The sequence below is a fragment of the Pararge aegeria genome, chromosome 14 (assembly GCF_905163445.1).
Source record: "Pararge aegeria chromosome 14, ilParAegt1.1, whole genome shotgun sequence".
Taxonomy (NCBI): Eukaryota; Metazoa; Arthropoda; class Insecta; order Lepidoptera; family Nymphalidae; genus Pararge; species Pararge aegeria.
Genome location: NC_053193.1, coordinates 15,014,774 through 15,037,039, shown reverse-complemented (window position 1 = coordinate 15,037,039; position 22,266 = coordinate 15,014,774). Strand labels below are relative to the sequence as shown.

At 35.6% G+C, this 22,266-nt stretch overlaps 1 protein-coding gene across 1 annotated transcript in view; it reads right to left on the bottom strand.

The window, feature by feature from the left end:
- The window catches only part of LOC120629347 (thrombospondin type-1 domain-containing protein 7A-like), a 127,572-nt gene that overhangs the window by 81,143 nt on the left and 24,163 nt on the right, over positions 1–22,266 (bottom strand). The gene's annotated exons all lie outside the window — the stretch shown is intronic.

Here is a 22,266-nt window from a genome sequence, read left to right as displayed (position 1 = left end):
AAGAGAAGTGTTTTCAAAATTTGCTTTGATTGTTAGCTTAGGTTATATTATATAGTGCCGTGTGGTGACGGCATATCAGAATACAGTTGTTATCATCCCTCCTCTTCCCGCAGGCGTCGTACGAGGTGACTAAGGGAATATAACGGAGACCAGGCAGCAAGGCCTTCTGTGCACTACTACCATCTACTGCGATCACCAATCTGTCTGCCCAGTGTGGTGATTATAGGTAAACCCTCTCATTGGGAGAGGCATTTAGTCAAGCAGTGTACTGTTATAAACTATTGACGATATTCCTATCCCTACTTAACTTATTAATATTATAAATATCAATGTAAGTTTGTTTGTTACGCTTTCACGCAGAAACTACTTATCCGATCCTCACGAAACTATGTAAACTTATTCTTGGAAGTGTTAGAAGTAATATAGGGTACTTTTTATCCCGACATTAAGCTCGGTTCCTTTGGGAGATGGGATGAAAGAGCTTGACGATTTTACACCATAACTCCGACAAATTATAACCGATTTAAATAATTATTTTTGTACTATGTTTTTAATTTTGGCCCTGCTTTTTGTAGATCTGATGAATGTGGTTGGAGATAGAGGAAATAACTTCTCAGCGGACAGCAGCAAACCCCTCATTTAAGGCTTAGCGATACTGAATACTTCAATTTTTTTATAGAACTACAACTAAATTGAATGCCACATCAAAATCTAACGCGGACGAAATCGCGGGCAACAGCTAGTTATATTATAAAGCTTGATTGCCCAGTGGGTAAGAGTTCCCTTCCGGGGGTACGAGTAAGATCCTCGCTAGAGTTATGTGGGTTTTAAGCAATTAAATATTTCTTGCATAATGAGAACTCCATAATGTACTCAAAGGCGTGTAAAGTCCAAATAACACTTAACTAGCGTGTTGGACTTCGGCCTACATCATATTCTGAGAGGAGACCCATGATGATATAATAATGCTGCCCGACTGGCGCAGTGGGCAGCGACCCTGCTTTCTGCGTCCAAGGCCGTGGGTTCGATTCCCACAACTGGAAAATGTTTGTGTGATGAGCGTTAAGTGTTTTTCAGTGTCTGGGTGTTTATATGTATTTTCTAAGTATTTATGTATATATAATTCATAAAAATATTCATCAGTCATCTTAGTACCGATAACACAAGCTACGCTTACATTGGGGCTAGGTGGCGATGTGTGTATTGTCGTAGTATATTTATTTATTTATTTATTTAATGCTTTGTTTGCCCATTGCTTCTGTGCGGATCAGTAGCACATAACTCAAGTATCTTTATGAAGTTTTCCTTCAAGCGCGAATTGAATTGTGAATTGTTACGTGAATTATTGCGTAAATATTACAACAATAATTATATTATGTACGTCGCAAAACTGTCTAACACAGAGAATGTATTCAACATTCAATGAAAACTTTCCGAATTCTGTCGTCGTCCACAAAAAGTTAGCTAATTCCAAATATTCGGAGCGCTTACGAAATGAAATAATTTCGGCGCCGCGTTTCATCTATTTTCATACATCCACCATCCCACCCGAAAGTTTGAACGTGTCTTTGTCGGTATTTATTAGGCGAGCTCCAGGTTGGCCGGCCCACGGCTATTGTTGTGTAAGAATAGAATACCTACTGGTGTTGGTTTTTCTTTTCATCATTCTATATTTTATGTGTTCCCCCGTTTTATAGTTCAAATACGAGTTAAAGTTAAGTATTTTTATGATGAAATTGAGCAGGTGTGCTTAGTCGAAAGGTCAATAATTTTCAAGTGTTTTCTTATAAATGCTTTGTAGCTGATCGCTGAAACCTCCTTTTCATCGTTCTATATTTTATGTTTGTTATTCAGCTAATTATTTTTACCAGATAAAAACATATTGAATAAATGATTTTTACGAAGGCAAAGAGCACGTGTACTCAGTCGATTGATCGATTGTAAATGTTTTGACACAGTTGCCGGGAAGGCGTTCCAAATCTTAGCGGAACGTATCAGAAACGTGGATAAAAACGTTTCGTGCGTGTTGATGGAATATCAACCACATAAGGATGCTACTGCTCACGGTGTCTTGCTGTTCGGTGGTAGAACGGGGAAGGAGGAACAAGATTGTGAAGTTCCTGAGAACACCTACCGAAGTTTTCGTATATCCGGTAAAAAACCGATAAACAGGCAATATTGCGTCGGTGCTGGAGACTGTGTAGTTTCGCCTGTGTTAACGATTTGTAACCTTTATTTCTCCTGGCGCTATTTCTCTAAAGGTTCAAGCTGGTACTTGGCAGAGCCACCCCACAGGTGACTACAGTACTCCATGTTTGTTCGCACTTGAGCCTGGTACAGTGCGAGGCGTTAACCTGGCGTGAAGTACCGCCTAACCTTATTAAGGATACAAAGTTTTTTAGCAGCCACTTTGGCTTTAGATTCGATGCACTTGCCAAAATTGAGATTGGATGAGATGTTGACACCCAAGAGCTCAATATGATCGCCAATTGGAACGGATACACCCCGGAAAGTGGGAGCCAAGGTGAAAGGGCTCTTCAACCCCAATCAGACACCTCTTTTAGAGTCAAGTTAATACGCTCCACCAAGGACTCTCTTTGCTCAAAGATATCATTAGCACTGGCCCTAGGGCTGGACAAGTACCTCTCCGTAACGATGCTGTCAAAAAGATTGCTGATTGCAGAAACCTTCTTTTCATAGTTCTATGTTTTATTTTTCCTACCGTTTGTACTTTGAAATACGAGTTGAAGTTAAGTATTTTTATTATGACATTGAGCACGTGTATTGAGCAGTCGATTGGTCAATTATAAATGTTTTTATGGCTGATCGCAGAAACTCTATGATATAAATACTTCATACGTATGTATTTTCCACGCAAGCCTTTTCAGCATACTGCACGAAGGAGTCTGAGATTTGGCTTAGTTGAAATTAACATGATGAAGAAACGCCGAAAACTTACAGTATATGTGATCGAATGTATACATTTTAAAATGCATATAAACATTCTTGGAACTGACATTCCTTTTGAGAGAAAAAGTGGTATGAGTACCGTAGATTACTGGTATAGCGCTTGCCAAAGTGTAGCAGGTTCGTATCCCGTTGGGTCTGGAAATTCTAATATGGAAATTCAAGTTTATAAATTTGGATTTAAGGAACTATTCCTAGTCAAATTATAAAATTATATATGATCAGTAGAATTTCGACCAGTGACCGATAAGTGGGATGTAGAATTCTTCAAAATACTGTCAAACTTAAAGCGGGCTTTAATCATTATCACCACGGAAACCGCAGGGTGATTAGGTACGTATCTCGCAACAGGCTTGCGAATGCCTTTCGCGATCACTGCCGTCGAACGTCATTTTTATATTTTTTATTTCAAAAAATTAATTAATTTAAAATTAAAATTAAATTAATTTTAGTCATTTTTTAAATGAAGGTCTATAAATATAATCGCAGTACAGCTTTTTGTGACAGATCTCGTCTGGAGAGTTAATACCGCATGATTATTATTTCTGCCGAGCAGCTTCATTATGTTCCAGTCTGAAGGGCGTGGTTGCCGATGTTATTTTGCAGATGACATGAGGCTTAACACCCACACCTTATGGTCCTTAGGACACAGAACGGGACTTTGAAGGTCATTTTCCTTGCATGCCCTGCGAAGTATGCACTGTTCATAGTCGATAGTTTTCCACTGACCTTTCCCATGCTTGATTCGTCAATTATTACAATAAAAAGTTATGTGGAATTAATATATAAAGTTAGATAGACTTATATATATCGTTCTGTATCATGGTATGTGAAAATAGGAACTAGAAAGTCAGTTCTGAAGTTACCCCAGTTCCCGGCGGGTCATTGTGTGTACACGTAACTGGGCGAGCGGTCGCCCGCAAAAGCTCGGCTTTTATGTCAAGACGACACATTTTATCTCAATACGACTATCTGTTTGGAAGAAAAAGGCCCAGAAATGGGTCACGTTATACTGACAGATGTCATGTTGCTTCACAGATAAAATATAATTTCGCTCAAAAGAAAACACTAAGTGGATTTAAGATGGATATTTTTATGGACTTTGTTGGCGTTCACGTCTAGAACGGAATAAAATGTCAGAAGAAAATATGAGTGTTATAGGAAAATAAAATACTTATATTATTAATGTTTATTCTGAATTTATCTTGATATAACTGCGTCTAGTGCAAGATCACAAAAACAGGACTGCTTTACTGGGAAAAACAACTGAAATAAGTCATTGAACCTTATCATTCCGATTATCTAATGTCTATAATTAAGTAGCTCAGCTGCTGCGTGGGACAAAGACACACTTTTGCATCTGTGATGTTAGGAGGTTTTAATTATAAAATGTACCTATTCTTTGTGATATTACAAGATCTTATTTTTAAATTTCATCAAAACCCGTTCAGCAACTTTGGCGGTAAGAACAGTTTTCATTGAATTCTGATAAATTTTATGAAAATTTACATAAACTCCATAATTCAAAAACTCTTAATATACTCTTTTAAATACCGAAAGTAATAATTAGAAAGGCAAAAATAACGTTTACAAACATTTATTTCAATTTATTACACAAATTCTAATTCTTTTCACAGAATTTCCCAACGTCCAACGAAAATTATATTCCTAATTTGCTTTTAAATTACATTTGCACTAAAATTTGTAGCGTGATTTGGATAAAGACTTCCACAGCAACCAAAAGTTACCAACAAGATTTTAAAAACTACCGTTTCATATTGAAACAGAGGGAGACTTGATTAAATTACAATTAATTAATCTATAATAGCTCTAGCTACGCGTATGTACGTCAAGGAAAACACGCAAGTGTATGGATTCTTGTTCTCTTTGATATAGAAACAGTGCATTCGTTTGATCACGCCACGCTTGGAACATGATGTAAGAAATAGCGGAACAGTTTTGACTTGTTTTTCATCTTAAAACTGTGACCCATACTGTGCCAAACCCGTCCATAGTCCATACTAATGTTATGAATACCAAAGTGTATCCGTTTGTTTCTTTGTTTTCGATGTTAAGTCGGTTTCGATGAAATTTGGCAAAGAGATTGATGCCGTTCTGTAAGGCTGGCATGTGCGCTAGGAGTGAGCTATGTTTACCCATTATCTGGTCTATTGATATAGAAAAAAAAAGAGTAACAGGTAGAGATAATTCTTCAGTGCGCATGTTATGTGCTCGGGAAGGACAAAGGATGGCAAGAATGACAAGAAACTCTTTTTCCGGTGGACAGAAAACATCAAGCGAGTCGCGGGGAGCCGCTGGATATAAGCGGCTCAGAATCTTGGAGTTTTAAACGCCCTACAAAAGACCAATGTCCAGCAGTGGATGTCAACGGTTGATTTGAAGATGATGATGAACTGTCTTTTCACCTTTTGTTACAAAACATAGTCGTAAGTGAAATTTTATGAAGAAGAAAAACACTTAGTTCTATACTGTTCCATACTAGAAAGGTTATTCATTTATTTATAAGATATATTATATCGGTTTAAAGTGATGTACCAGATAACACAAACAATAGGACAAAAACAATTCGCGACTCGTGATTGTGTTTGTGTATTAAATGTTTAATAAACATATTGCTATGCTGTGCTGTGGCGGCAGAGCAACATTCAGTTGTTTTTGACACCCTCTCACCTTTGAGGCGAGTAAGGGAATATAACGCAGAAAGGGTAGCAGCGTTCTGTATGCTGCTTCTACCATCTACTGCGATCACTAACCCGTCTGCCTAGCGTGGTAATTAGTGAGTAAATAAAAAAATAGATGCGTAGAAAAAACTCATATTGTAATACCTTCCGTTTAAATATAAGCTTTGAAATCCTACGGTGCACTACGGTTATAAGGTAGCGTTCTGTATATTATAGTTATTTATTCTTTATATTGCCGTCGTAGCTTATGACTTAAACGCGCTCTTCTTTGAACGTAAGCCTCAGATTTGTGTACAAGTAATATTCTCAGCGGTCTATACAATGCCGTAGGGACGCTTTGAGCTTCGGCCTTCGTTTCAGGAACTCTTTTCAAACCTAAAGAGTCTCGATCGTGATAGATAAAAATCACTGAAGAACGTAATATTGGCTGCTTTAAGAAGATTTATTGTGTGTGTTTTTAGATTTCATTACGAAACGTGCTCTCAAAGAGTAAGAAAAATCCTCTTCTGCAAGTTTTTATATAAGTTGCATTTTTTCATAAATAGACCGTTTATTCAGGAAGCTTATATGTATATAGTTATTTACTACAAACTCTATTAAATAGTGGTTGAAACGCATTTTTGGGTTAGTTATTAAACTAATTGATCATATTTAAGTGTTTATCTGTTGTTTTCTAAATACTATCTCATTAAACTAAGATTAACATCACGATTTTTTATTTTTATTTCATCACAAGTGAGCTCTTGGCTGTAATTTCACTCGATGGTAAGCGATCTAGTCTAAGATAGTAGCGGCCTAAGCTGTTGGTAGTATGCCAGTTATATTTAAACCATATTAATCGGTTTCTACCCGACATACTCGTGGTACCGGAACGCTTAATGGATTAACGGCACGTCTTTGTCTGTAGGGTGGTAACTTGCCACGGCCGAAGCCTGCTACCAGACCAGACCAGAACAAAATCAAAAATTCCTCGCCCCTGCCGGGAATCGAACCCGGAACCTCTAGTTTAAAATCGCTGCACCGTTTTAATCGTCAAAATACTCGATGTAGCCACAGGTTAACCAAGATACTTTGCCACGCACAATCAATTTATTATAACATGTCTGTCTGTATCTTTCACCAGACTAATCTTCGAAACAACTAAACCGACCTAGACAAGACTGTGAGAGGACGAAATGATTTCTACGGAACTTTTCCAATAAAGCAGCGAGTGTGGTTGACCGCATTTCGAGGTTGTAAAGCAACCTAGAGTACTGTTTATCCTGGCTTTTTCATGCTATTACTTGATGGCGTCTAAAGGTTAAACATATAAAGGATTTGATAAATGCGAATCTACTAAGTTAGTAAGTAATACATAAAATATAATTTTGTAAAAAACAAAGCTACAGTGCTTTCATATATTTTTAAATTAATCACGCACTTGTGTCATGTGTTCACAACTCACATCGTCGCTCGTTAAATCCTAGAATATTAATGGAAGATAAAAATACATAAAAGGATTTCTCTTGGCTTTTGTATAAAAAATATTTTTTCAAACAAGTGGAGGGTTTGTTGAACCCCGCTGCTCTTGTTTTATAAACGGGTTGAAAATGTTGAAATAAAAAGTAAAGGGTCAGTGGCCTCATTAACTCGGATGAAATATTGTAAGGGCACCCGTGTGCCGACTGCTAAGAGATTTATTTCGTTTAAATATTATAAGCACGGCAACTTAGTAGCGTACCCTCGCGTCGTGATTGTTTCTAGTTTAAAATTTATCACAGCATTTTTAACTTCTTCCTGCTTCAATGTTGCTTTATAGAAGTCCTTTCACTGGATTTAATCATCTGCGTTTTGCGCTAGAGCTGTTACTCAATGATTAAATTACCCGAACCTTATATTAGGCAAAACTCATGGGCCTAATGTATTACTGCGAAAAGACGGATTGAATGGAACAAACAAAATGGCTCTGACTAATTGGTGCTAAATCGTTATAATAGCACCAGTTACCAGCAATAAATAACTTTGTATTGCCGACTTTAACTAAATACGACGAGCGATTACTCACCTGTTGTTATATCATATAGGCCCTAACAATCGTCTGAAGCTTATCCGTAAGCAATAAAAAAAAACGATTATATCATTACATAAAACACTATTTATTTATGCGGTTGGAAGAATACTTCACCTGACATCAATAACTGTTTCAATGAAAATATTCTTATAAACCAATCGATAGACTATACATAACTGTATTTTTTTCTGAACATATTTTACTCCTATAACAATTTATTTTCCTAGTCTCTGAGATAAAAATCTTGTTAAAAACAAAGCATATTTATTAGCCATTTTAACTCGCATAATATAATAACTAGATGACCCGTGCAACTTCGTTGCACCAAATCGGTTATTACCGGACAACACAAATAAAATGTCATTTTCTAAAAATGAATCCTAGCTAGATCGATTTATCGCCCCCGAAACCCCCTGTATACTAAATTTCATGAAAATCTATGCGAGCCGATTCCGAGATTCCAATTATATGTATACAAGAATTGCTCGTTTAGAGATTAATATGTTTAAGAACATAAATAAAACTAGAGAGTTCGTAATAACAATATGTATTAGCTAGGTAGCTTGACTCGAACTGACTTTGTCATACAATATTTCAACATACCCACTTGATTCACTTTATTTAACAACAAAGTAAAAAAAGTACCTACTCCACATAAATTCTTCTTAAATGTATTCACTTGACTGTATATAACAGAGATATAAGATAAAAATAGCATTCTAGTTAAATTACTTTCATTACGTAACAGTTGTATAAATAGCTATTTTATTACTTTGATGGATCTGTATTGGTGTGCCGTATAAAAAATGTATATACCAATTTAAGTATGCAAATTAGGTACACCACATGGAGTTGTGGCTGCGGAATACATCGAATGGCCTTAAATGATAATTATATCATGAACTTTAACAGTATTTATTTTTGAAACTTTACATTTGGAATTTTACATTGGAACAGCATGGTGGAGGAGATGAATATCTTGTTCTAGTATCAGAGAAGAGATATCTTTTTATCGTATGAGATGAGAGGCATTTCTGGAGAATCCAGTTGTTGATGATGAAACTTTCTTTGAGAGAGGAGGATTGTTCACAGTCGTGGGATGTAAAATTATGATCGACGATGATGAAGATGATGAAGTTAGTTGAACCCGGACTTAAAATCCTTAAAGGGGGCCGCAGCCCTAACCACAGGGCTATCCCAGCTTTTTATTTTGGACTTAATAATAAAAGTAATTTATTGAATGTTACGGGTCTGGAAGTTTAAATCTTAAGCATGATTTAAAGATGAAATGCGAAGCCTGGCTACGGTAAAAGAACTATAGCACCACCACTATCGATGCCACGCCACAGGTCTGCAGCATTTAGTGGCAGTTTTAAATATCTTGCCACCAAATGCTGAAAAGACATCCCACCACCATTTAGAAATGCCAAATCAAAGTTTTGCTTTAAAAAATTATCTCGCTATTAACTACTGAACATTCAAAAATCTAATGTGGCACTATCTTACAATAATGACTACTAAAAACTAAAAATTATTATCTGACTAACATACTTTTCCATTACTACTTAAATAAATATGAATTTTCATCTCCTTTACGAAGTTTACTTTCTTTTATAAAATTTATACTTTTTGTTTTTATATGTGATTTCATAACTGGGCTTCCCTCAACTCAATAGGTACTGACAGAATACCAGCGTTGTGGGTATATTAGTATTCGGAACATTAAGCTGAGTCAGAACCATTGGCACGACACATCATAGACTTAAGCTATTAATAATTAAGTAGAAAATTTTAAGTTTCTCCGTATGTAAGTCTGTTGTGTTGTTCTGGTAAATAAACAAATTCTATTCTATTCTATTCTATTCCATTCTAAAGTTGTAGTTAATACTGTCTGCATTGCTGGAGCTTGAAGCTGGTTCACGAATACCGAGGGCGCGGTTCTATAAGTACTTGCTAAATGCAGATCCTTGTACGAGGTTATGTTACTGTTAAATTTCTCTCGCTGCAGGCTTCATAAACTTATCTTTAAGGATTTTGACTATAATTAAGTACTTTGTACGTAAAGCACTTGAGACCGCCTAGTTGTTGGCGTTTATGTCTGGTTGTATATTAAACTCGACGTTAAGGGTTTGATACTAACAAATATTTGAACGGTTCTAATATTTGTTAGGAACGAGTTTTCTGTCAAGGAATTTTCAGTACAAGAACGGAAATTGGAAATTGACATTGCCTGGTTCCGGTTACTAACACTAACATATCATAATGTTACGTGCTAGTGTTCGTTAATTTGGTATAAGAACACCAGACGCGTCCTGTAAGTCTATTCGATCTTCTAAGAAGTACAAAGTTCCATAACATACTTCCAATCAATCTCTGGTCAATCGTAGTCCGGAACAAAAGGAACAATCTAGAAACATTTCGAAGATCGCCTATTCTTGGTATTATATTGTTGCATCGTAGGTACATTTTGTCGGACACAAACACGTTAGTAAGAATAAACTTACAGTGCAATATACTAGGTAACACAAAATTCATAATTCGTTTAAAGGAAATTGCATACAATTCTATAATAAACTATCAATTGACATCTTGGAGATGTCTCTTAAAAAGTTCAAAGTTTGTATTAAACGTAAGCTTATAGAAAAGTCCTATTATAGTATAAAGGACTATGTAATCGATAAATAAGCTTGGGTGTAAATTATTGCTCTAACCAGGTTGCTCTTATCTTATATCTTTAAGCGAGCAATTCTTGTATATATATAAATGGAATCCCGTAATCGGCTCCAACGATTTTCATGAAATTTAGTATACAGGGGGTTTCGGGGGCGAGAAATCGATTTCTCCTTTTTTTAGCTACGATTAATTTTTAGAAAATGTCTTTTTATTCGTGTTTTATCGATAAATATATATATATATATATATATATTTATCGATAAAATATATATATATATATATATATATATATATATATATATATATATATAAAATATATATAATTGGAATCTTGGAATCGGCTCCACCGATTTTCATGAAATTTAGTATACAGGTAGTTTCGGGGGCGATAAATCGATCTAGCTAGGATTCATTTTTAGAAAATGACTTTTTATTTGTGTTTTATCGATAAATATATATATATATATATATAAATATATAATTAGAATCTCGGAATTGGCTCCAACGATTTTCATGAAATTTAGTATCCCTTATACTAAATTTCATGAAAATCGTTGGAGCCGATTGGTTGGTTTCGGGGGCGATAAATTGATCAAGCTAGGATTCATTTATTTTGGAATCTCGGAATCATTTATATTGGACATACGACTATTTTTGGAGGACGAAGTCGCGTAGGTCCGCTAGTAATAATTTAAAATGACATTGTGAGATGGTGATAACAAAAAAACCCAAAAACACCCGGCTAAGTTTGTTGTGGGCTTCTTCTTAGACCAGGACGCGTTTGGAACCCTCGTAGCTTTAGTTTTAAGTTTACGAATATGGTTATCGCCATCATCTCACTACCGTGTAATTTTGACTTTGACTTTACCTACGCTGCGTTCTCGAGTGATTATGAATTTTACGTTCCTAATACTAGTTTCTTTGTAACACAGGGCGCAGTGGGCAGCGACCTTGCTTTCTGAGTTTAAAACCGTGGGCTCGATTCCCATAACTAGAAAATGTTTGCATGATGAACATGAATGTTTTCAGTGTCTGGGTTTTTATATGTTTATTATAAGTATTTATGTACATTATTTATAAAAATATTTACTGAAATGACGATGAGTGTATTGTAAAAAATAATAATATTGGTTTATAGTCACGAGTTCCCATAGGAGCAGATCTCTGGCTGGTGTTGAGTCTAATCTCTGGTTCCCTTTCTCCTGTGAGACATTAAAAGGCTGGAACTATGATAATTATGAATATAAAATTTAGGTTGTGACTACATTAAAATAAAGAAAGGCTATTTATGAAATAAACACATTCCAGACAGATTTGTTAGGAATTTGTGTTTATATTTCATACCAGTAGGCTTCTGTAATTAGCCCAAACCCTGAGTACCAGCGATGCACCGAATTCGCATGATCTTAAAAAAACAATCTATATGCATCTCGGCAAACATTCCTGACGCGGTACAGGATCGAGGCAGCCACATCAGCATACTGAACGCATTATATCACGTTCATACATAAGAATCAATGAATTCTAATAAATTAGTATAGACAATTAATAATCAATAGCAAACAACTAAAAATAAACAATATTTTATCCATGCTAGGCATTCATTTGTCCCTTAGTGCGGTATATACTGACAACATTAATTAAATTAATAACAGCGATATTTCATTTTATACTTAATTAAAATGTTCATGGCAACCTCCAGTTCATTGTTAAAGCACGGTGGGATGATACCGGGCAGTAATTAACAAATGATGAGCGTAATCCAATACAGCGCCGGTGTACATAAAGGCAGACAATGAATTGCCATCATTAAGTTTAATTCTAAATATATGTTTCGATAATAGTAATAACTAGATCATGGTAGAGATGAAGATGTGATAGCCTCATCACCAACCCATTTCCGGCCCCTTCACTGCACCTTCAGTATGAGAAGGGTTCGACTTCAGTCCTTCGCGTTGGCCAAGTGCGGATTGGTAGACTTCACGCGCTCTTAACATTATGGAGACCTCATGAATAAATAAATAAATAAATAAATATACTACGACAATACACACATCGCCACCTAGCCCCAAAGTAAGCGTAGCTTGTGTTATGGGTACTAAGATGACTGATGAATATTTTTATGAATTATATATACATAAATACTTAGAAAATACATATTATAAACACCCAGACACTGAAAAACACTTAATGCTCATCACACAAACATTTTCCAGTTGTGGGAATCGAACCCACGGCCTTGGACTCAGAAAGCAGGTTCGCTGCCCACTGCGCCAGTCGGCCGTCCTTTACCGGTAAACCATAATATTTAATTGTGGAAACCTTAAGGCTTTGCTTTGCCAAGAGAACTAGGTTAGGCCGCCTAATGTTAAGCCAAAACTCGGCTGAGGCAACGATTGGAATGGCATACTATCCATGCATGAAATAAATTGGCAGCGGGGTCGTACGGTAATTTAAGCTCTTATTACTCTTTTATTATTAGGTATACAATGACCAAACACTACAAAGGACCAATTTAACTACTCGTTTACTAGAAGACCCAGATGTCTTCACAGGTAAGTGCCGAAATTAAGTTAGTATAATTAAATAACCTTAAGTAGGCAGTCTATACAACAAGGTTTTCGTTGTAAATGTTCGTGTATCGACCTTCAACAAACCTGGGTTTGGTGTACATAAATTCACGCTTATGAGCCCTTTTTGGCTAATTGGTTTATAGCGAGAATACTAAATGGTTAAGCGGCATGGTACCCAGCTACGACCGAAACCTCCCATCATACATTGTAACCTGTCGAATCTATTTTTAAATATACAAAAACTGCATGCAAATTATTTTTTGTCTCATTGAAGTGATTAAAACCAGGAAACTTTTCGTGGTAAATAAATGTTAGGTAATATTTCATGATAGTTTATCCAGTGATATGCAAAGTTACGTAACACCCGCATGATAGTTCCCAACTTGCCCGTGATAATTTGGCACCCTATCGGCCAAAGTTTAATTTAACTTCCATTAGTGACTCCCAGCTGGAAATTATCGTGCGTTTTGTGAGCACCGGATTATTATTCACCTAATGGCTTTTGGATTATGATATCTGTGAATTGTTTTTGTGGCGGTAACCCTGTTCAATGCTTTTATAAATATGTAGTGGTAAGTGCAGATAGGTATTGAGAATCAGTTCCACTATAAAGTAGTCCGGAATACGACCGAAGACCACCGATGATTGGACGGGACAGAAAATGCTGCAATTGAGGCTTCTGAGTTCCTCTACATGTCCAAGAAAGGCAACCATTAGGAGTCAAGACGAATATTTAAGTGAGTCACAACACACAAATATCGGTCACTGCCTTCTGATAAGACTGAAGTGACTAAGGAGAAGAAGTATAAATAGGTCTACAATCCTTCAGCCTTCGACTCGGCGACTTCATATTAATTTTGAGAGAATTTTGCTTGCGACGAGCAAAAAACCACAGTGCTATCTTGGATTGTCGGCATCTTATTTTGTGTATAAGCAGATTCGTTATACCAACCCGTTCTCTAGTGGTCCGCGTGCTACGGAACACGAGGTCTTGGTTTTCCGGACTGCTGGTACTAAGAATTTTTTAACATAAAATTCAAATAGGTACATATTAATAAATACGAATTGGGGCCCGGGTTTCGAATCCGTAACTCGTAATCTGTAGTCAAAAATAAAATCTAATAAGACAGTCAGTCTTTTGCATATTTTTAGTACAATAAATGTCATAACACATCTCATCCATACAGAATCCTCTGATCAACAAAACCAACTCCGTAAATGGTATGAACACCAGCGGTTAAACACGGACCTGTTTCAAAATAATTGGATAAGAGCATTACGGTACAATTGGCTCTATTTTTGCGTCGGAAAGTAAAAGCGTAAAAGGGAGAGTAAGAGAGTATAAAAGTTGACTTTTCCAACGAAGCGGGTGCAAGCGACAGATAAGGCGCTTGTTTTCACACGACGATTTAACTCTCCCGCGCTATATTAACGATACATCGAAATTTGTGAGCGTTAATGTTTTCAATAGTTGACGAAAAGGAGAAAGTCATAATTAATTATTAGATGATAAACTATATAATTTGAGTCCAATAATCAATACACTTTCATTGCATACTACAGAGAAAAATAACACTGAAATATAAATACGATAGAATATGTGCAGTACTAGTTTTTACACAATTTTTGATAATATTGTGTCAAAAAAGCTGATCCATGTATGTGTCCACAAAGAGTTTATTTGGCCCAAAGGACATGCCTTGAAATATAGAAATAGAAATCTAGGGGAAATAACGCCAGCGGCATTGGCACCTTGCCTTTGGGTGAGCATTTGGATGGCGTGTATTTTTTTAGTCCATATACCCGTATAAAATTTAAAGCCCTGATTGACTGATAATCAATGCACAATCAATGTTAAAATTCTTGAGAAAATAAACAAAAATATAGTCCCGGAGTTAGACATTGTATAATTTTAAGTCTGATTAAATCAAATGTTCCTAAACAAACGCGGAAGAAGTCGCGGATGAAAGCTAGTATTTTATAAAAATTATTACCCAATTATCAAGTAGGAAAATTCAATACAGGGAGTCATTAATCAAGGGTCTACAACAAGTCCCCTTCTGGACTAAAGGCTTCCTAAAAGAGAGGGCTCGCTCGTATTACCACGCTGGGCAGACATGCTAGTTATCGCAGTAGATATACAGCATAATGAACGATGCAGCCCGTTCAAGTTATATTACCTTAGTCACCTCGTGCAACACCCGCAGGAAGAGTAGTGACAACTGAATTCTTATATGCCGTCACCACACGGAATCCTTGACTGTAAAATGAAACTGAAATCGTATCGCATCGTAATAGTCGTAGATTTAGTCGTCCTTTGTAAATAAGACGTCGGCCATAGTCGCGAAATGTTTGCCTTTAATTAAATTCGCCTGTTCGCTCCCTGAGTGCGGTTAGTAATTAATGAAACTCCGCATTTTGCTAAATGATCACGTTTCCCCACTACTCATTATGTACACAGAGGCGTGAAATGCAATTATTAAAGCAGGTGCTGTCATAACTCTGTTTGTAACTATAACGTTAACGCTTTGGGTAATTACACAAAGCGGAGTTAAAATTAAGATTTCCAAATACTAACACCTATATAAACCACGAGATTTAAGTGATTAGGTTATTCAGTTGTACTAACACGAATCTGCTGCTAAATGTGCGATAAAGTTTATATAAAAATGTTAAAATTGTTTTCCGCAATAATATCATGTAAGATGCAAGACGAGACAAATAAATAACATACTCGTATGTATCAAAATAAAACGAAATAAAATCAGGAGGAGATTTGAAAAAAAAATTGAGATCTAGACGAGATAATTTTGACTCGCACTGTCAGATAGTTATCAGATCGCATGTAAAGCCAAGCTTCAACTCTACATGCCCTAACTCTACAAGGCCTAACTTCACAAACTCTACAGTCTACCCTTAGACAAAACATGTAGCATGGCCGTTTCGATACCACACGAAGTATTGAAATGGCTTTATTTTTCACTTTATGCCTATTTGAATGGAGTGCGACCCCAAATATCGTGACACGAATTTTTATTTATAACATTGAATTCAGTGAAAAAAAATGCGATCAAAGAAACATTTGTTACGAGATTTATAGAGGCAGAGAATGATGAAGAGTTTTTGTTACAAGGTCTGAGTTTGAAGCTATTTAACCAAATTTGCCTTTTGGAATAAAATTAATTAGGCAAATTCAAATTTATTCTAAAGATTGTAACTGTATAGCAAATGTCACCACTGCCTTATTTCGCGCTACGATGTAATTTTGTGAAACACTGATCCACATAAATATTCATTTTTATGATGAATAAATAAAAATCGTATAGCTAAAAAATATGTATGTGCGCCTAGATTAAGCTGGAAATATAAATTAATTACTTATTATGAATCTCAGCTTAGACTTACACCTACCTTATATTACTATATCAGTAAACTTAGTAGATATGTAATTCGAACGGTCGCAATTATACAATAGTTTAAGACTAAAACGTAACGTCGGGGTAAAATTAACCTAATTCATCTCGTATTAAAGCTTATGTATGTTTATATTTCTACGAACAAAACTACTGGAGTGCTTTGTACAATAAAAATCAGTAGTAAAGAATGTAAGACAAGTGTGTAAAGAATATTGTATCACGAAACGTTTTTTATCTACGTTTCTGATACGTAACGCTAGGATATGGAAAGCTCTACCGGTAACTGAGTTTTCCGCCACGTATAACTTGAGTACCTTCAAGGTAAGAGTGAATAATACTTTTCGTAGGCAAGCATGCTTTAACCTTAGACCTCATCATTGCTTTCTAACAGGCATGATTGTCGTCGAGCACTGGCCTATCGTTTATAAAATAAAAAACGTGAAATCGCGTTAGCTAACCTCACGATATTTTTGAAAAATTTGCTACACTGAAGATGAATTTCACACCATTCAACCTCACCCATGGTGGTCCATAATCACAACTAAAAGTAGCCCAAACAAAGTTCTCTATTAGTGAGAGTGCTTATACGAGTAAAAAATAAAGTTTTTTTGGAACTACCAAGGGGCTTCAAAATTATACTGAGTCTAGCCTGAGTCTAAAAATATTTCAAACAGGCTTGTATGACTAAAGTCTTTTCAAATAATTTCATCCCATATTAATTGGCTCTCCTTGCCATATTTCGCCACAAGTTATTCTGTTTTAACAGTTTTGATATCGTTTGATATGACTTTTCCTATTGATACGTTTTGGCAGGTGGACACGTTAATTTTATCCCGTGTCAGGGCATAAAATCAAGGGATATCATTTTTATCTCCTGCCTATGCTACGAGCTGGGTCCAGAGCTAATATTTACGACAGTTTTGTTCATATGGTTTTCGTGTCGTTTCATGACACAGCCATACCAACCAACTGTCAAACAGTTTGTCAAACTAAATCAACAAAATTACTAAAATACCTATAATAAACTAAAAACGCTTTTGCTTACGACGCAAAGTTAAAGTTGGACATATTCTTAAATATACCGATACCCTAAAATGTATCTAAGAACAAAAGCAATATGAAGTCTATTAACAGGTACACATGACAACTAGACATTATTACCCTCGGCCTTACGTTTTCCATTTTCCGGTTATGAACAAGGGCGGCAAAAACAAGAGATTTATTATTGTGTTCATTATTGCAGCAACTAGAGCGTGCCATGAACCCGATTACCCGCATATTTGCGACTTGGCCTAATCTGAACCTCGATCTCGGACTGTCGCTATTCTCGTAACTATAACATATGGGTATGTTATAGTTACGAGAATAGCGAATCTGCTATGTTATGTGCTATATAGACAACTAGCTATTTCCCGCGGTTTCACTCGTGTTAAGTATGGGTCGTAACATGATATAATTTAACACAATAAAAACCGCGCGCTTATCTAACTCATAGACGTAAACGGCGATTTAAATTTTTTTCATTTCTTATCTTTACATCCAAATAACACGATGTTAAAAGGAAGGTTTATCTACATAAGATTGTTTTGATAATAAAATGACTCTTTTCTAAGGATTCATATATTATGCCTTATGCCTAATGGTTTATACTATTAACTTATAAGTACTTGATATTATTCACATACGATGTACCAATGACAAAGAAGATGTTAGTTTGATCGTTCTTACTGCTTGTTGTACAAATAATATTTTCAAGCGACTTTAGTTCTCAATAATGTATCTTTCTTTTTTTTACTCCACCAATTGTATACCGATTTTGATGATTCTTCTTCTGTTTGGTTAATCATACCTCAAAGCTGGTTTTATTTTAATATAGTGAAGATCTACTGGAGGGCTTCTAGAAAAATCGAGGGAACTCTCTTTAAATAATTGAGATTTGAGATTTTTTAATGTAACTCGAGCATTTTCTTTCGAAACGTACCATTTGTTACCACTAAATCACTACTGGGCTCAGACCTTCTCTCTCACAGGAGAGAACTAGTGTAGTTAACTAAAAACATAATGAGAGGACTCGGGGCTCCTCCCACAATGAAAAGGGTTAAGGCTATAGTCCACAAAGCTGGCCCAGTGCCTAGAGATATTTAGTTAAAATATATTAAAGGAACAGTCAATTAAATTATAAAATAAAATATATTTAACATATAATTTTGAGAAGACAACCCTCTTGTAAATTTTGTTCTAAAGTAGTTATTGTTTTGGGTTATCATTAATTAGAGCGTTATCTTATTTTAGTCCACAAAAGCCAGAACGAAACAAAGAAAGCTCGAAACAGAAGGTGTCTTCATTATCGCGTCATCTAGAGCGTGCTAAATGGCATATTGTTCCGGCCGCATATTGTGAGGCATATTGTGGGTTGCCCAAACTAATTTCAAAATATTGTCATCTCAATCCTAGCGGAGTATATAGGGCAGATAAATCATAAATAAATATACTTAGAGTATACAAATTCAAATTCAAATTCAAAAATGTTTTATCCATGTAGACCTTATCACAGGCACTTATGAACATGCATATAACATGTTACCACTAATGTTCGGTGATGGTGATAAATAATAAAATTCGTTAACTTAAAACTAAAGTTACGCGGGTTCTATACTCGCCCCGGTCTCAACAAACTTAGCCCGGGTTTTTTTTTGTTATCACCATCTAACAATCGAATTCATATTTAGCTATGAAGTTTAAGCTTTACATTATATTTTGGTATAAGTATATCATTTAAGGGTTGCATAATATGTACTATGTTATATGTTTATTTTATGTTCATGTTGTTAAATAATTATATTTTACTATATATGTTGTACCACGTACCAAATACCTATAGCATTTTCTCGTATGCCTTTGGTTGCCTGGAAGAGATCGCTATATAGCAATAAGACCGCCAAATTGTACATTCTACCTTATTGTGCTATTGTATCTGTATCTGTGAATTTTCTCTGTTATGTACAGTAAAAGTGTATTCATTCGTTCGTTCGAATAACCTCCTGAATGAACAATAATAAATAAGAAAATTAAAACATACTAATAACATATTGTTCTGGTAGAACAGAGTAATGTTAAACTACTGTAAAACAAATGTTGTACACAATATCGTGTTCATTATCGGAGCTACCAGACCGAAGTTCAAACGATCGTGTATCATGATGCCCAAACTCAACCTCAGTTCCGGAAAATGGGTTCACCTAAAAGAGCCCCCGCATACTACAGATTTAACGAACTGTCCATAGTTTAGTCGGATTGGGCTATCGCCGCACATAGTGGGCTAATTAAAATCGTAAGTGTTGATTTTTTTGGCCCATTTCCAACTTTGGTTAAGTGTGCTATAAAATTCAATTGAATCTTAACGTCGTGTAAACGTGATAGTTGCTGCGGATATGAAGGATAAACCAACAGGCATTTTTAATATTAGGAGCTTTTCAGAGACTCAAGATACCTTAATATAGAATTTGATAAAAAAAACTGTTCAGCTATTTACTTCTCTAAAACAAAGAATGTTGTATCTACTCAATATTGTGTTCATAATCGAAGCTACCAGATCGAAGAACAAACGACCGTATATTATGTGATGCCCAAACTCAACCTCAGTTCCGGAAAATGGCTTTACCTAAATAAGGCCCCTGTAAACTGCAGATTAAGCGAACTGCCGATAGTTTAGTCGGGTTGGGCTATTACCGCACACAGCAGGCTGATTAAAGTCGGAAGCATTGACTTCTTTCAGCCAATAACTAGTTTTGCTTTCTTGTACGATATACGTTGAAACATGTATTGTATCTTTACTTTTGATTGTAAAAGCTGGACAAACAGGTAAGCCTGTCTGTTTGTCTTGCTTGCCTTTATAATAGATATTTGTAGGTTTGCTGGTTAAAAAGTATCCTGTTTTTATTTAACCAAGACTCAAGAAACCTTAACAAATTTTATAGAATCTGTTCAACTATTTAGCTCTTCTAAACAAAGCAAGTTGCACACAATATCGTGTTGGTTATCGCTACTGACAGACCGAAGTACAAACGACCGTTTATTGTGTGATGCCAAAATTCAACCTCACTTCCGGAAAATGGTTTCACCAAAAAGAGCCCCTGCATACTACAGACTAAACGGTTTGTCGACAGTTTAGTCGGATTGGGCTATTAACGCACACAATGAACTGACTATTTATAATTTTGACATAAATATATTAAACTTAGATCTATGTTTGCACAAATAGCCGGTCTTATCTCTTCCAGACAATCTTTAAGTTGGGGATATATTTGAATTTGAGAAATGTATATTTTTTTAGCTAAATATTTTGACACTGATTATGATTTTGTACGCAAACTGCGTGTTTTGTATACCTATTTCGTTACTATAGCTATAAACTCGCGAAAACCATCGTAATTAGGCACTTTTTGAAATTCGAATTTAGACATTTATATCGGTCAATAGACAAATAGAGCGGACTAACTTATTATGACAGAACTCTTTTTGCATCAGGGGTAACAATATGCAATCAGAATGCTTTTCTAGAACTTTCTGTACTCCATATCATCTACCGACTAAACTATTTGCCCAATACGAAAACAAAACGTCTGTAGTCTGCGAGAGCCTTAATCTATGTACTTTATGATCTGCTATGCCCAACTTTGAAAGGACATTAATCATGATTGCTATTTGCTCTTCCATTAGAGTTGTATAAAGTTTGCATAGATTTGCATTGAAGCTTAAATAATTTAATTTAAAGTTTAGAGTAAGATTTCCAACTTGATAATTAAAGGTATGTTAATATAATTTCGTTATCACTACTGGCATACCGATTGGCGATCGTTAAAGACGGCCGATTGGCGCAGTGGGCAGCGACCCTGCTTTCTGAGTCCCAGGCCGTGGGTTCGATTCCCACAACTGGAAAATGTTTGAGTGATGAACATGAATGTTTTTCAGTGTCTGGGTGTTAATATGAATATTATAAGTATTTATGTATATTATTCATAAAAAAAATACTCATCAGTCATCTTAGTACCCATAACACAAAATACGCTTACTTTGGGCTAGATGGCGCTTGACGGTTATTTTGCACATAAGATAAGACTGGGTTTAAAATGTGTCTTAAAAATCTCAGCCGGTATTTTTTTTGTTATCTCCATATTACTTTATAACCTAGAACTAGAATTAAAACAAATTTGACTTGGAGAAGCCAAGTTTTAGTCTTTTATATTAAAAACTACCTGTGCCCTACGGTTTTACCTACGGAAGTAATTACTGCTACAATAACAATTGCACAACATTAGAACTATATACCAACAACATCTATATTCTTATAATGAAAGTGATACGTGAAACGGGTAGAATGCTGTATTGAAGATTTGAAGATATTGAAAAAACAAATATTGTTTGTGTTTGTCTGTCAATCTGTATCTTGGCTGCACATCACACAAAATGAAATCAAATTCAACATTGCATGATTCGAGTTCATACTACGAGTACGAGGTAGGACATAATAGTAGGTAATCGTAGGTAATTTATGAAATATTTTCATAAAACCATAATATAAAAACTATTGTTATAGAGAGCGGTTTTATGTGCGGGGAATCTTAATAAAGAATATTTTGTACTCTTTTTTTTATAGTTGCACTTATTATATACACAACCATAGGTTTGTATGTCGGGCACTACCAGTACGATTGATAAAATCTTTACATTGTTGTATCTGATTTACTGAGAAAGGTTGTAGACTAAGTAGCATTTTCTGCGTCCCGTAAATTGCGAAGACGAAGCCGCGGGGCAAAGCTAGTACACAAACAACACCGTTTCACCGCCATATTTACTACCTGTTGTGAATTTGGAACTGCCCGTTC